This window comes from Euprymna scolopes, chromosome 3 (genome assembly GCF_053919585.1).
Source record: "Euprymna scolopes isolate OS-2025 chromosome 3, ASM5391958v1, whole genome shotgun sequence".
Lineage (NCBI taxonomy): Eukaryota > Metazoa > Mollusca > Cephalopoda > Sepiida > Sepiolidae > Euprymna > Euprymna scolopes.
Window position 1 is genome coordinate 160,201,263 of NC_136484.1, and position 16,652 is coordinate 160,217,914.

The following is a 16,652-nucleotide window of genomic DNA, read 5'->3' on the forward strand; positions in this document are numbered from 1 at the left end:
AGTTTAGCATCTGTAAGGTGCTGGACTAGAGCATGGTTAATTAAGGTCTGAAATATTTTGGTAAAAAGTGGGAGGAGGCTAATAGGGCGATAATTTAGATGGTTTAGAGGGTCCAGTGTGGAGTTTGAGGCAACCCTACTGGCAAGCATGTTAGCCTTCTCGGTTGCTGAGCAAAGAACCTCGTGATTGTTGGTTAGTCGACGAATTGTTGATTGCCCATTATTTACTACACTGTTGTATATTTTCCAGAAGTCACGAGTTCCTAGTTTTTGTGCTTCGATGCGTTTTTTTAGTGGTTTCCGTAAATTCCATGTTAGCTGTCGCTATTTCTTTCTTAACGTTACTTCTAGCTTCTATGTACTTCTGTCTGTTTGAACTGGACTTATGTCGGTTAAACCTGCGGAATGCATGCTGCCTTTGGTCAATGGCTGTTGCGCAAGTCGAAGTAAACCATTGGAGAGAGTGGGGCTTGCTATAGAATTTCCGCATGGGAACATGCGCTTCGATTGCAGTTTTTTACCATTCAGTGATCTCGGTTGCACGCTGTTCAGCAGGAAGAGAAAAAATATTTTCCCATGGGGCGTCTCTGATAAGATCTCTGATGGCTTCCCAGTCAACCTTTTTTATAATATCTCGTTGTTTTGAGCACTGACTCTTCAGTTTCGGGTCTAGAGTTTAGGGCGATTTCAACCATTATCACCGCATAGTCAGCGTTCCCAAGTGGGCTGTCGGCTTTCGTTACACAGCCATCGGGAACTGTGGTCAAAAACAGATCTAATAGTGATGCGTGTTGTTCTTAAAGCTGGGAATGGAATACAGTACTAAAGGTCAATTATTCACTCATTAATTCAGATATTCCACCTGTGAGATTTTTTAACATTCTAACCGTCCGTTTAAGTGCATTTATTTGAATGACTTTTGCACTTGGTTCACAAGGTATATTTGATAGGTAGCTTTTGAAATTCTTTTTATGAGTCCAATTTCACTTATAATAACTAAAAGCTTAGCGATCTTCTAAAGATTCTAGTTTGGTTTCATGCCATACATAAGATTTTGGAATTTCCTTATCTTTTGCCTTTCTGTTCTATTTAAGCCAAGATCATAATACTAAGACTGATTCTTTCTTCTATTTGTCGCATATCGCAAGTTTTATAGCTCTATTTACGAGGTTGAAAGATGTAGAGAATGGAAAGTCATAGTTGGTAATTTATCACTTACTTCAGACTGGTCTTTCTGGAATATGTTCCTAGGCTTTGCTGCTGCATTCAATATTTAATATTTTATAAATCATCAGGTGGAAATAATTACACAATCCATTGTGTCCTGTCGTATATTAACCATCCACCAGCATAACATTATAACTAGATGTCATGTGACACACACTATAATTTTGTGTAGCAAAATCTTCACTATCTGTCATTGCTTAGACCACTCATGTTTTAAACAGTTTGTAATTAATCCTTGGTCCTGGGAACCCATTATATTTTCCTAGTCGTTATGGCGTAATGCTCTTTTCCGGCAGTGTATGGGGAATTTTTTTAAACATATAGTCCTGGATGGATTCATCCGACTCTTTTGAGCTATTTCCGTACCAGAATGGTTTGTATTTCTTGTCTAAAATATTCAGTCAGATTCGTGATGGCTGTAATTGTGATGTCTCTAATTCATACATCATTGTGACGTTCGAATGTTGGAAGATCATAAATATTGCCCGATGCTCACGATAATTTCACAATGCTGATGGTCAATCAGGGGGAGGTGCTGTCGCCCTACTTCTCTGGGCAGATCAGACTAGGCATATATTGGCTTCTGTATATTATTATGTACAGTGTCAGCATTTTTCGCGTTTCAGTTTCAAGTCTTTTCATGTATTCGTAGTCGTTCGACAAGGCAAATCTGTATGTTATAACAGTCATGGTTAGTTGATAAATGACTAGGATGTTTTTTGTGTTTGAAATTTTTGCTTTACAAGTATTCCTTACATGACCTATATATATACTCTTCTATTTTTCTCTTATGTTGGCACGCTGAGTTGAAGAATTCTTTTTTATCTCAAATGGTCTATATTTTTACTGTGTTTCTAGGTCCGTAATATCAGTATTTTTATAAAATTGTATATTTTCCGTTGGAACTTTCTTCTCGGCATTTATGGATCACTTGGCACATTTGCCCAAACCAAAATGAATTCCACTATCTCTGAGGACGCTGTGTACAACCTGTAACAGTAAACGTAAGTCCGCGTCTGTGTTTGCATACAGGTTGAGGTCCCTATGAAGAGTAGATGTTTGCCTGATTTGTTTGGGTCTTGCTGGCGGGGTTGTCTCAGATTGTATACATTCAGTTTTGGTTTTTTTTTTTACATTTTCATTAGTGTGGCTAAATGTCATCCTAATTTGCCGCAATTTATATGTATGACCATGATCTCTCTAATTGTTGGGTAATTTTTTCACAAATCATTCATCGCAGTAGCCAAGTATGGGAAACACTGGATTATGCCTTTTGGTAATCAATCCACAGCATAATTAAGTTTCTTTGTCTTTTCTTACAATCTTTCAGCGGGGTCTTCTTATTAATAACTGGTTCTTGGTGTCTTTATACTCCCCCTATACCTTGCTTGTTTTTTTAAGTATGCTCCAGGCGAAATATGTTTATAGATGATGGTTGCAACCTAAACAGTAAATAGCTTGTAGCTAGTAGTGGGACAGAAGATGGGGCTGTACTTATTCGGAAGTTGTGTTTTATTCGTTTCTCGTATAATAGTTGTATTCCCTTTAAAAGAACATGCTGACCTGCATCTTTAAGACAAAATAAGCTGTTCAAGAACATGCCATATTGATCATGCAATCATGTTGTTTTTAATCCATAAACTTTATCAGTTCTCTACGCCAAAACTTCTGTAGTTCTGGACCCCAACCCCATTAACTTTAGTTATATCATGCCAGCTTCTGTCATTTCTGTTTTATTTTCATTGTGTTATACAGCATCTTGTATTCATTGGGTATCTTTATTGTATGTTAGTTTGTTTTCGGACAGGGAAAGCCAATAATTCCCCAGCTTCCATTTTGGGAAACTGTAAAACAGTGTAAAAGGCCTTAGATATGTCTAGGGCTACTGACCTACCATTTCTTGCCACATTCACTTTATGAATATACGTTAAAAGATTACTTCAAGAGAAAAGGTTTACCTTAATGCATGTTGTCGGTCAGAAAGAAGTTTATTATCTATGGGGAGGTGAACTAGTGCTTCATTGATAAAGAACTGACAGATTTTAACGAAGAGCGGGGAAAGGCTATAAATTGATTATTACTTAAATGTAACAAGTCTACGAATGTTTCTTTCTTATATAGGTGAACAAACCGCCAAATATGGTATTAAAACTTTCAAAGTTTTAATGTAGCAGTACACACATTCTTTGACCAACTGAATAATGGCAAAAAATACAACAAAATCTATTAATGCAACCTCGCAGTTACACAGAAAAACTCCAATCCAGCTAACAAATCGAAATTAGTAGATGCATTTAAAAAACAAGGTAAATGAATATGCAAAAAATGCAGTCATAAGGATTAACAGGAAAGAATGAAATAAACATACAGTAAATTTTTAAAGTTTTTCCTGGAGAAATTATTGCAAGACACCAAAGGTAAAATCAGGTAGAAAATAAGAAGTGACATCAGAATGGAAAAAGTAACGCGAAATAAAATTTAAAAAAAAATTCAAAGGAATTGTAATATGAAAGAAAATGCAGTGAACAAATCATGGCGTCATACGAGGAAGATTTTGAGACGAGATACGGAAAAGCAAATTCTAATGTTTATGTGATTGTAAATAACAATAAAAAATATAAATCACGAAAAGAAAGCTCCAATCATACATGTACAAATGGTAATAGCATTGCAGCCTGATGCAACAGATTAGTGATTGCTTTATAACGATGAGAATATTGACTCTTATTATATTTTCACATAGAAGTGCACACGTAAAATATAATAGATACATCATAGACACAAACACACATAGGAAAATTCAAAAATAGTTTTCGATTTCAATGGAATTACTGATTTACTTCTTAATTCTAACAATAATTACCGATTCGGATTTCGATTATTAAAAAAAAAATACTTATGATTTGTTTTATTTTAATTCTCGCAGTACTGCCAAATACCACTGTTTTATCCGCACACACTTTTGCAAAAAAAAAATATTTTTAAAGACATAATAAGTGACCGTGAAATGTATGTGTTGTTTTTGATTTTTTGTATACAGTCTGTTTTTAATATATATCAGAAATCAGGTAATTATGTAATCAATATCTATCTGTTATATCGATATCAAAAATTAAAAAAAAAATAGAAAAACAGAGTGCAAAATAATAACTAGTTATTCTATCTGCGTATTATGTATTTTTTAAAGATACTCTAGCGTGTTACAGTTTAGAAAATGCGGTAAATATGATTATAAAAACAAAGATTTCCATATATGATTGTTGCGATATTTAAACAAGTTGCATCCCTAAGAGATTTATTAAAACCCATTTGAAAGACATATGAATCCTAATGTGCCTTTGTCAACTTAATTTATGCAATAAACCAATTGGCGAAAATACAGTATGATTTACAAACAGTAACATTAGTAAGAAATAATAAGTTAATCATGAAATAAAACACTGACTAAAACTAATAGGACAACTGAGTATAATATCACAAAAATATATTTCGTAAAAAATGAAATTAAAAAATAACAGCAGTTCTTTACTTTAACAAGTACGAGAAATGTTTTAAGTAAATATTATAAAGAAAAAATAACATACGAGATATAATATATTGTGCCATGACTGACGTTTTAATTAAACTTTTATTTAATTATTTAAAAACAAGGTAATGCCTGACCAGTTATATTAAACTTGAGGAAAATGCTTAAATAAATATTTAGAAGCGATTAGGTTCCTCAGCAAATATGTACCTTCTAATGCATTTCACTTGGACATTGATCTTTGAGATCCTGTCTAGTACACTTGAAAATATGTCTGTATATATATATATATATATATATATATATATATATATATATATATATATATATATATATATTAGTGTGTGTAAATATGTATATATATAACATACATATAAACATAGGGATATGTATAAATATATATATATATATATAAGATAAAATTAAAAGCCAAGAACAATGCGAGATTTTTTTTTTATATAGAGTAAAATTAAATGCAAACAAAAGAAATAAATTTCTTTTTTTGTTGTTGTTGTTTGTTTTTTCTTTTTGACACAAATTTTAACTCTAAACAACAGTAATTTTTTTTTCTCTGTTGTATTCAATGGTGTTGTAAATCTCAATATATTTCAGACTTATTAGTCCATTTTCAAGAGAAGACAGCGGAAGAGTGTTCAAAATTGGAAAAGTAGCCGCAGAGTTTGCCACGTGATACCGCGAAATATAGAACAAAAAATGACGTTAGGAGAACGTTAAAATAAATCAGTTGATGTTTGAAATACTTGTTGCGTTTGTGAATCAAGGGAGATGACTATTCAAGCAAGGTTTTTTTTTTTTTTTTTTTTTTTAAATCATACTGTATTTTCGCCAATTGGTTTATTGCATAAATTAAGTTGACAAAGGCACATTAGGATTCAGAAAACTAATAAACCGGTCTACAACAGACACATAGATAATTCACAGGATTCTTCCACCGACAAGTCCCTTAAAGATCATCTTCTCGTAACTGACCTCACTAACTCTCTTTCCACAACTGAAACGGATCTCCTTTCACTTGGCCCTAAGTTTATCACCACAATGAAACTGACGGATAAAGCTAAACTCAACATAGAAACGCAGTTCTGCAGAACTGCTTACCACCTTAAATGGCTGCACGCTTTTGCCCCGCACGATAACAAGGACACCCCCCTCAACCTCTCAGGTAATCACAACACCTCTTTTCCTGATTTTCAGCTTGATCACCCTTTATACCCACCTCCTAATAATATTCCACTAGATCTAAAACTTTCAAGGTTAAAACATAAAATACTCAGAATACTTGAACGCGAACAACACCATATTACCCCCAATCTTACCAGGAACCAATACCTCACCCTTAAATCCCTTACAGACAAAGATTTAGTTTACTTACCCTCTGATAAGGGCAGAGAATTTTGCGTTATATCACATGAATCTTATAACAACCTTGCTATAGAGCATCTTTCCAATACCGACCTTTACACCCCAGCACATAATATCACTGCTGCTCGTATTGAGAACAACATTAACAAGACATGGTCTCAAATTTGTTTTAAAAGAAATCTCCCAAAACAACACAGACTAAATTTTATTACTAAATACAGCAAATTACCTACCTTTTATCACCTTATTAAAACCCACAAAAATAGCACACACACACAGATCAGACCCATTGTTTCAAGCGTTAACGGTCCCCTTTATAAAATCTCTTGGTTAATATCCCGCCTACTTAAACCTCTACTCTCTACCTTCCCAGCCCATGTTAGTAGTTCCAACCAAGTAATTAACAGACTCAACGATCTACCACACCATCTACTCAAACTATACAGATACCCATTTAGCCTAGACGTCGTTTCTTTATACACCTCCATTCCTGCACATCCAGCCATCAATCTCATGGCAGACATTATAGCATCTAAAAACCCACAATGCTTCGGAATTACTCCAGGAGATCTCTTACAACTCCTCCGTATTATAGTAGACAAAACTTACTTTACTTTCCTACAAAACACGTTCAAACAAGTATCTGGACTACACATGGGCTCCAGTCTATCCGGTATTCTTGCCATTGCTTATATGGACAAACTCGAAAGACACACCCTTAGTACCTGCTACTCTTATCTCCTTTTTACTAGATATATCGATGACATTTTAATTATCACATACTCCCGCGAAGAAGCTATTAACATTTTCCACAAATTCAATAACGCCGACCCAAACTTAAAATTTACTATAGAACACCCAGACTCTTCGGAATCTCTTTCTCTACTTGATTTTAAAATACAAATAAAAAAAAATGGTGCCATATGCACTGAATTCTACAGAAAACCCGCCAGCAAACGCCTCTTCGTACATTTCAAATCTGCGCTACCTCTCAAGGACAAACTAAACTACGCACATGCTGAAATCTCACGCATACAAGACAAATGCACTAACATCTCCGACAAACATACACACACTAACAATTTCCTACAGACCCTCTCACTAAACGGCTACCCTAATACGATCCTATCCTCACTTAAAAAGAAAAAACACAACACCCGACCCTTCTCTAACAATTGTTTTCTAAAACTACCCTTCCTCAGTGACAAAATCTCATCTTCAATCCGAAAAGCCATCCGCAGCGAGGGGCTCAACATTCAACTCATCCACACTGGATCTACTTTAAGACAACAGCTCAACCGAAAACATCCATCGCATACACCTTCCCCTTGTTCACTCTCTAATTGCCCAATATCACACACAGGTTTATGCTTTAAGAACCACGTTGTTTACGACCTACAATGCGCTAAATGCAGTGCATCTTACATCGGAAGCACTACCAGATTGCTTCATCACCGCATTAAAGAGCACTTAAACACTACTGCTTCGTCGTTCTATAAACATATTCGCACTTGCATTAATTCAGAACCAGATTTTCACATCAACATTCTTGCTTCTTCAAGGAACGTAGGTCAACTTCGTATCCTCGAATCTTTAATTATTTCAAAAAATACTCCCACACTAAACAATAGACTGGAATTGAGCTCCGCTTTTATAATATAAGTTTAAAACATAAGAAAAACAATAATTAAAAAAAATAAAAAAAAATAAAAAAAAAAACCTTGCTTGAATAGTCATCTCCCTTGATTCACAAACGCAACAAGTATTTCAAACATCAACTGATTTATTTTAACGTTCTCCTAACGTCATTTTTTGTTCTATATTTCGCGGTATCACGTGGCAAACTCTGCGGCTACTTTTCCAATTTTGAACACTCTTCCGCTGTCTTCTCTTGAAAATGGACTAATAAGTCTGAAATATATTGAGATTTACAACACCATTGAATACAACAGAGAAAAAAAAATTACTGTTGTTTAGAGTTAAAATTTGTGTCAAAAAGAAAAAAACAAACAACAACAACAAAAAAAGAAATTTATTTCTTTTGTTTGCATTTAATTTTACTCTATATAAAAAAAAATCTCGCATTGTTCTTGGCTTTTAATTTTATCTTATAATTTTCTTCAACAATGCTTCAAGCAAACTACAACCTACTTATATATATATATATAAATATATACATATAAATGTATATATGTGTGAATATATCAATATATGTATTGATATATAGAATATATTTATAAATGTATAGATTTATAAATGAATGAATATAAATATATATGCATGTAAAAATATACATGTTAATATATACCCATATATATAAATATACAGATATACACGTATATATACATATATATATACATATATTCATATATATACATATAAAAATATATATACATATACACACATATATATATACATATATGCATATATACATATATAAATATATGTATTCATATATGCATATATAAAGATATATACATATACATAAATACATATACATATATGCATATATATACATGTATACATATACCTACATATACATATACATAGACATAAATAAATATATATATATATACATAGACATACATGTATATATACATACAGATACATGTATATGCATATATAATACATGCATATATAAATGAATATAAACATTAAATATATATAAATATATAAATTGTATATATAAATATATATGTATTATATAAATATGTATATATATATATGCACATAAACATATATACGTTAATATATATACACACATATATATATATATATATATATATGTGTGTAAATATAAGATTCGTGGTGAGATTTTAAATTCTGAAAAAGGCATATAGAGACACATAGTCTATTTTAGTATTAATAGTTTTACAAAAGAATTATATAGAAAGTGTTATTTTAATTTTCTTTATTCATGGATTTTCAACAATGTCTCATATCATCAGAGGAAATGAAATGCAGTTAGCAAAATTTTCAGCTGCGTATGGACGCGAATTTTGCTTTTCAGCACAATTATTGAAAATAGTTTTTGTAGTTGCTGTAGATATATATATATATGGAAAAAATTATACGAAATGAGAAGTTGATAAAACCTGGGTAATCCATTACCAGAAGGAGTCAAATGTCGGTCGGGGTTATACGCTCAGGTGGGCAGAAAATAGGAACAGGGGAGAAAGTAATATACACACATAGCGGAAGCGTATTGCTCCTTATTTATTTTTCGAACGATATACGGGGCAGCCTTATTCGTCATTGCATTGAGTGCATGTTGGTTGACGTAGTCCAAATGTTTTATCGGTGTTGACAAATTGTATCCGATACCGGGTGGATATACAATTCCATTGTAAATATACCCATGAGTAATAGAATTTGAGCATTGAGTTATATATGCAATAGGCATACAAATCAATAGATATGGTAGCAAAATAGCAAAATAGTCTTGGAGGTGATATTCAGCACGTTGCGTTTGACGGCTTCCTTCTGGTGTGAGTGCAGTAGAAAAATAGTTCGCTTACTTGTTGATAGTGGGTGAGGCAAGCAATTTAGATTAGGGAAAGAGGAGAGTGGGGTGAAGCAGAGAGGGTTAAAAGGGTGGGGGGAGGGTTAAAATTGGGCGAACATACGGATTATTTATGGAATTGTTTTCGGTGGGGGAAGGAGTTGTTTTTGGTATTCTTTAACAGGGTTGACCTCTTAATTTAAGTTCAAATGGGAAATCGATGTTCTTGTGATTTTCAATAGATGGACGTGTGGCTAGGATCCCCTTAAAAGAGTTACTTCAAGTAATATTTATCAGGATGATTAATCTGAATGCGACCATTGTCCTAGCTCGCTTATATATAAATATATATATGCATAAATATATATGCATATATATAAATATATATATATATATATATAAATATATACATATACAAGTGAATATATATATATATCAATACATATACGTCTAAATATATATTAACATATATATATATATAAATGTGTATATATATGTAAATATATATATATACATATATATACACATATATGAATATGTATATATATACATATATATGCAAATATATATGCATATATGTAAATATATATATACCTATACCTAAATATATATATATATATCTAAATATATATATATACATATATCTAAATATGTATAAATATATATAAAAATATATAATATATCTAAATATATATACATATATCTAAATATATATACATATATGTAAATATATAAACTTATATATGTAAATATATATACACATATATGTAAATATATATACATAACAAATATGAATACACATATATAAATATGTATATACATATATAAATATATTCATATGCATAAAAATATATTAATATACATATATAAATATATTCATATATAAATATATTCATATACAGATATAAATATAAGTATACAGGCATATATATATAAATTTATATACATATGTATGAAAATAGATATATATATATATATACATATGAATACAAATATATATGTATACATATATATGTAAATATATATATATAAATGTATATATAAATATATATATATATATATGTATATGTAAATATATATATTGTTAAGAGAAACATTTTCACACCCTTCATATATATCAATTAAGCAGACACCCCTTCCAACACCCAATCCTTAGCAGACGGAGTCAAAATGAGGCTGGCCGAGCGACCTAGATTTCTACACCCACGCAATGACCTTCAACTGTCGCCAACAAGAAAAACGCGGGAGAATCAAGGCAGTTCGACGAAGGCGGTGGACACGGAAACATGTGTGGGGGCATTCTGCTCGAAAAATGGAAACACCGCGGTTGATTCGAATGGTGAAAAAAAAAAACATCTCGTCGACTCGTATCGTGCCACAAAGGAACAATATATACCCACCTTGGCACTAATCTATTGGAATTCACGCCGTTCTGATAAGGAATAACATATATCCACCTTAGCATAAATGGATTGGAATTTACGAGAATCGATCCTTCAAACCAGCACCTCATAAAAGGGAAAGAAGCTTCGGGTGAATTGAACGTCGACTCAACAAAAGAAGTTAAGTAACTCTTTCTAAATTGTTTTTGCTCGATCAATTATGTGAACTGTTGAATGCCCCATGAAAAGAAGAAAAAAAGAAAAAAGAAAATGGGGAAAAGAAAAGTAACCCTCGAACTAAGGTTTTTTTCATAAATGCTGAATCCCCCCCTGTTGATCGGCCCATAAGTAACATATCATTGACTATAAAAAAAGGAAAAAGAAAAAGAAAAAAAATGGGGAAAAGAAAAGCAACCCTAGAACTAAGGTTTTTTCCTAAATGCTGAATTCCCCCCTGTTGATCGGCCCATAAGTAACATATCATTGACTATAAAAAAAGAAAAAGGAAGAAGAAAAAAAGGGGGAAAGAAAAGAAAATAAAAATATAGAGGAAAGAGGGAAAAACTATCTCTATATCTTGAGACTTTCAGTGTGACCCCCCCTCTCTGAGTATCACTCATATCTCGTTGATTCTCATCGAAGAGAACAAAAAGAACCTTCCTAAGACAATCGAAATATCACTCACCCCCCTCTCCTTGTCCCAGATCATTGTCTGCATGTATATATTATTTTATTTTTTTTTTTCATGTTATTTCAGTTATGATTTCAGTTGCATGTTCTGTTTTCGTAGTTACATTTTACCCGGTTCAATTTGTTTAAATAAATTGTTGATTTAATAACTCTCATACCCGTGTCGACTTGTATCTCTTTTGTTTGCCTTACATTGCCGCCCGTGAATGCCTCGAGTATATTCCACGACGATTCTGGTCTGAACCTGGACACTGTACCATAGAGACCGCATAATTTGCAGTCGGTACCCGTCAAACTTTTCTTTTTCTTAAAACGCGTGCCCGGCCTTGGGATTTTCTCTGAGAACTCCAACCTTGGTACCGTACAGGGAGGTTCTCGTCAAGAAACAGGCTCGTGGTACCGTCACAATATGCATATATCGATATATAGACATATCTGTATATATACACGATATATGCATACATATATAAATATTTATATACATACATAATATATAGACGCATATATAAATATATAAATATATATATATACTATATATAACATATATATAAACACGTATATATACGTATATATAAACATACATACATATATAGACATATATAAATATATATCAACCTATATAAACATACATATATACATATATATATATATATAAATATATACAGATATATATATATATATAAATATACACATATATATAAATATATATCAATATGTTAATGCATGTAAATATATAAACATATATATTTATAAACATATATATCCGTACATATTTAAATATATGTGAATATATATATACATATATATATATATATATTAAAATATATATACATATATGTATGCATAAATACATACATATGTTTATATACATGTATCAGTATAACTATATAAATGTATAATATTAATATATGCATATATTTATATAAATATATAAAGACATATATAAAACTTAAAACTTTTATATATAAATATAAAAAATATTAATATATTAATATCTATATATATATATATCTATATAAATATATTAAAATCATATATAAACATATATATATAATCTACATATATATAAATATCTATATATTAATATATAGAAATCTGTTTCTCCCTCTCTCTCTCTGTATATATATATAAATATATATATATATATATATAATTCTAGATGAATATATACATATATATATATAAATTGATATAATCATAGATAAATGCATTTATAAATAGAAATATTCATATAAAAATATAAATATATATATATATATAAATATATATAAATATATAATTCATATAAATATAAATATAACTATATATTATATATATATTATAATTAATATTTAAATACATATTTTATATAAATATTTATATGTATATATATTAAATATGTAAATATATATATATATATACATATATATATATTTGTTTATATATAATGTAATATAGATATATGTATATAATCACTTGAAGGCGTATACTGTCATGTCTGTACTGATCAGCTGAAATTCAAGTAAAATGTGAACAGAAATGTCGCTGTCCAACTTCGTACATAGTATTCCGACAAATCTGGTCCTCTTATGAATTAGTACTTAGTATTCCGACAAATCTGCACCTCTTAGGAATTAGTGGCAGTGTATTTTGTATGAGGTTAATAAACAGTAAAAAAAAAAAACTTTCTATAAAACCATGGCTGAATTAAAGTGTCGCATACTAACTGCGTGGGTTAAATTACTTTCCTAACTTTGTTCTTGATTATTTATAGGTAATTTTATTTTTGCATATTTTCAGAGATACTCAAAAATGAAAGTGGCCTTTGAATAAATTATATAAGTAAAATTTAATTGTCGTTTACGAAGATAAATTTATGTTAAGTGAATAAAGTTTTACTTTTTATAATCTTAAAAATTGTACATTACACGCATTTTGAGGAATTACCAAAAATGTGAAGTACAGGTTTTTGCTTAAAAATCGCATAATTTTATTACTCAATCACAAAGTAAAAAACAAGCAGCATGTCGTTGCTTAACTAAAATATTAGTTACCAAAATGACTTCCCAACTCGGAATGAGTGGGAAGGCCATTTTACTATTATATATACATTGAACCATATACTGCATTAACTAGTACGACCTGCAGTAATGGGAATAGGATATTAGGTTTAGATGACATTGCACAATTGTACTTTATACTTGTTTAATGTAGCATATATTTCCAAATAAAACGTAACTTGAATATAGGTAAATGTCGGCGCAACTACTTCCATCATTATACACATAATTTACATAATGCATTTAAGATATACGTCATTGTATATCTTTTTATTGCCCGATAGACATGCACACAGATTATATATAAGTGAGAAAGATAGTGAATGAAAGACAAATAACCGTTATATTCAAACTACAGTGTAACCTGAATGTAAAAGTCCAGAATATAAGACAAACGGATATAAGAGATTTTCTCTGATCCCAAATAGAAGATGTGCTAATGCACAGTGTAACCTGGATATACGAAACTCGGATATAAGAGAGTTGTAAAAAAATCTTATCATGGTAACACTATATATAATTACATGCTATGTAAAAGAAAGTTTTTTCTTTCACATAAGTTTATTTCAGAAATCAGATTGTAGAGTCGAACCGCGTACTCGATGTTCTATTTAATCTGATCCCTTCGCTCGGTAGGTAATTCAGAAATTTTCCTCTATTATCGACTGTTAAAATAGCACTCAGAAATTAAAGGCAGATCTATGCTTGTGAATTTTCACAAAATTCTTTCTCCTTGACCAATTTTTAGGTGAGGTAAATATAACATACAGCATTGAAGATTTTAATTTCGTCCACAAGAGTTCTAAATTAAATTGGTTGATGGAGATTCCGCAGGAAATCAATTTTCTTCGTTCCTGTATATATGATATAAATTCCATTAAATAAATAGTATATTTGAAATTTAACAGGCGTTATACTTCAAGCTTGCACCGTGAAACGTGACTTCTTTCATCATCTTATTGAAGAGTTGAAAGTTTAAGCAATTCACAAGTGTAGTAGCATAGCCCATATAGAGATGGACTCATCAACCTCCATAACCGAGTTTTTAGATACTTACTGTTACACAATGGGTCCTTAGACAAGTCTAGTATGAAATTTCGAAACCCTTAACCTTTTCCTGTTTTAGATGAACAATGACCCTATCCATACTTCTAGTTATGTTTACTATATTATTAATAGCCAATAGTCATGTTGCATTAAATCTTATACTATATCTGGTTAGTCCACCGAAATCGCACAGCATATATGTTGCTCGTAGAGTCGTCTTCTCCAGCATTCTGTCTTTACATTTAATAAATCTCATAAGACCTATTTTTACATCTTTGTATGTCGTCCACCATGCCAGACTATTCTAGATGTCTACCTTATTTAAATAATCCAAATTATCACTCATTACACAGAAATCTTACATTATAAAGAGCTTTTTTCACGATTCAAGAAATGCCCGATGCAAGCAGATTGTATTTTTTTTTTTACTATAAATAAAATCCATAACTATATTTTCTTTTGTAGCTGAATACGTGATGCGTCGCCAGGCTATCAAGGATAGTTTTTATCGCGACGTCATCACTACACAGGGTGCCTCCTACGGCTTAAGTGAGGTCCATCTACCTGTAAGTGAAGGATAGCTCGCGCCAGTTTCTCAACCTGGTATTTTACCTCGCTGTACATACAACGCCTCGCCTTCCCAAATGGTCGCCCATCTGATACTGGCCAGACTGAATGTTGGTTAACTTCGGTGACCTAGTGAGAAGCGTGGTGTCAACGATATTGTGCCGTATATATATTATATTATATTATATTATATTAAGTTTATCTTGTCCTGACAAGATTCAAATAACACTACAGACTTGTGTAGTAAGTTCAATCTCGGCTAAGACCGCGCTGGATGGACGGATGCTTTTAAAAGTGAGAATGTGTATGCGAGGACACTAACCTATCTACTCAGATGTTTGATCTACACACTTGAAATTTGGTATACAGGGTATTCAGACCTTGTGAAAAACAATTGTTTTCAATCAGAAAACGCCGGTAAAGGGGTCAGAATTAGAAATTTATGTAGGAGGTGATCATGGAATTTTTGTCTGTTTTCAATTGTTTCACGACTGCGAAAGCACAAATCCTTAATATAACTTTTTGAAGTGTCAAGTTGGGCTAGTGGTTATAGTACTTAAATTGTCTTTAGGTGTAGCTTTCGATCTCAGCTAGAGTTTTTATTTACAAGAAGAAAAATACTCGCAAACATGTCTCAGTTTCCTTAGTTGTTTTTTTCTTTCATTTTCTGAAGAGATCTAACGTTATGTTTAATACCAGACAACGCCAGGTGCATCTAGTATTACATATATATATATATTATACGCACACAGAAAAAAATTTAACGACATCACAAATACGCATATTATGTGTAAATATATACTTATATAATTGAAAAACAGTCACTTAAATTTACATTTTCGAACTAATACATAGTTTGATAACAGAACGAACCAATGCATTATTCAATCAATATATCTAAAAAACGAATTTAAAATGAGTTCGCATTTATATTTATTTACAGAAAGCAAAAGTCTGCTAATTTCGCTTGTTTAATATTGATTCACAGAATAAAAGTTTTAAGGTTCATAAAATTTACCAAAATACATTGTGTAGTAAGTATAAAAATAAAAATAAAATGTATTAATAGGTTGTAAGTAGTTATTAATATCTATACAATTATATAAACGAAACTTCGTGACTAATTGTTCTTTTCTTATAGACACCGAAACAGATTTTCTTTAAAACTTAGAACGTAATGTACAAGCCCTGGAGTTTTGTCTCAGAATACCCAAATTATCTAAACCGTTATTTTAATTATCTATAATCGGTAAAGCCATTTTTTTATGTTGTCGCTTCACATAAATGATAGAA